The sequence below is a fragment of the Gavialis gangeticus genome, unplaced genomic scaffold (assembly GCF_001723915.1).
Source record: "Gavialis gangeticus isolate Ggan-Ray unplaced genomic scaffold, GavGan_comp1, whole genome shotgun sequence".
NCBI lineage: Eukaryota > Metazoa > Chordata > Crocodylia > Gavialidae > Gavialis > Gavialis gangeticus.
Window position 1 is genome coordinate 37,258,150 of NW_017729031.1, and position 2,257 is coordinate 37,260,406.

The window sequence follows — 2,257 nt, forward strand, 5'->3', positions numbered from 1 at the left end:
ATTAGTTCAGTGAGTCAGTTAAAACTTGTACCACAGTGCCAGACAATTTAAAGGGAAATTATGAATTTTGAAATCCTTCCTCTGAAAGAAAAGAGCCATTTGGGTCGATTGTGTGCTTTGTCCCCTTGCTCACATCTTTGGGGTTATAATCATATTTTTTCTAATATATTTTTTCAAAGACTCTGAAACAACAGGGGAAACTGTCTCAGGTTTTAATGCTACATATATTTTCCTGCTGGCTTAAATTTACTCACTGCGGGGATCCTGGCTGCTAGAAGCAAATGGGGTTATTCACCTAAGAAAAGTTCGGCCCATAAGAAAGTTTTGGCAGCATCTAGGTTTAGGGGCCAGATCTAAACTCTGTAATACATAAATTTGGGGTGCTTGACTCCCCTGTCCCTGGAATGCAGCCCAGAACCTCTCCCTGCCCCATGGGAGAATTGGAAGTCAATGAAATGGGTCCACAAAGCCCAGCCTGCTAAGCAGGGAGAAGTGTGGTGAGCCAGAAGTAAATGCTGGGCCCTGGGTGTTTCTTAAACTTCTCCTTTCAGGCATGTCTTGCTCCAAGCCCTCTTCCAAGTGTAGGTCTTTGGAAAGCACTAAGCTTTCTCTCCAAGTGTAGCTGCTCGAAGGGGTGGCCATGGTACCCCAGGTTATATCACGGCTGTCTGGGTTAGAGCACCTTCCCAGGAAATGGGAGACCTGAACCTAATGCTCTCCCCAGCCTGAGGGGACTCAGACCCACAGGAGAGTGTCCTAACCCCTGGACCAAAAGGTGTTTTGGGCAGGGGCACCTTCCACCCTTCCTGCTCAAGCTATGCAACGCGTAGAAAAGAATTTGAGTTACGGGGCCAAAGCAATCACAACTTGCGGCCTTGCGCTATGTCCCCCTGTGAGGTGCAGAGGGAAAGGATGCAACAGGTCTTCCTGTGCTAGGAAAGATAGTGCTGGCTAGAACTGGATGTTGTGCTGGGCCCAGTCCTGTCAGCACTAGGCTTACTCCAGTACCTCCCAGACTGAGGCCCTTAGCAGTCTAGGCAGTAGGGCAGAGGTGTGGGTGCTCAGCCCCACTAAAACTAGGGCACTTCTGAGCTTGTGCAGAGGGGAAGCTCCAGGGGCACATCTACACATGCATTAATGTGCTTTATTTAATGTGCATTAAATTTAGTACCTCCATTGTGAGGTGTTAACAAAATGCCCACTAGCATTTTTAATGCACATCAACTATAGAGTGCAGTTTTTAAGTGATGTTTCATGTGCATTAGCCTATGTTAATGTGCATTAAATAAATAGCGCACTTTTTCAGGGGTGATTTAATGTGCATTAAAATAGGCTACCGCACATTAAAGTGCACATGTAGATGAATCCCAGTTGTCTGGGGGTAGGGGGCATTCGAGTGACAAGTGATGTAGCTGTGGAGTTCGTCACCTCCAGCCCTAAGCACCAGCTGAGCGGGGGAACATTTTGGACTTAGGTGCCTCGGTTGCATCTGTACCCAAGCTTCAGGCATCAAGGCCTTTGTTGAACCTGGCCTTAAATGACTGACCAAGGAGGAGAGGAAAGGGATTGCACTCATTGCAAACAACAGGTATCATTTCCCCCCCTAAAAACCTCTCTTAGGCATTTCAGCACTTCACATATACCAGACTTAGGTTAGAAATAAAAATGAACTGCAGTTTGATTTCCATTCTCCGGAGCGCACCGTCCCTGGGCAGCGCCAATTTCTGGTGGTGCTTTCATTGGATTTGGGGTCTTGGCCCTAAGCCAGGTGCCTTTCTTTCCACCTCCTTGCTTTGACAGGAGTTTTGCAGTGTGCCACCAATTCAGAAAGGCAGTTCTCCCTTGGCAGGTCCTCTGTGCTGTGGCAACTGGTCTAAACCCCCTTGCCGAGGAGCTGTTCATGATGGCAACCAAGACCCCAGTGCAACAAAGATGCTCCCGGAGGATTCAAGTGGGTCACTCGTGCAAATGCGAGTCCGCGGGGGTGTCAGGGCTCCTTCAGGTGAGCTTCTCCACTGGACATCAGTGCAAGCAGGGCTCTCGGCAGTGTTGGTTTCTGCCTCCTTTTAAGGCTGCTTCCCCTCCCACCCCACCATCCAGCGTGCTTTCTGCTTCTCACCAAGCCGGATGCACCCCTCCATCAATCACTTCCAAGGAGGGAGCTGATACCTGAGCGTGCTGCCTCTGCCCTCCGGTTTGCTTTGGGGCTTGTTTCCACCTGCTTCCAGACCAGGACTGGAGCAGCTCCCACCCACCC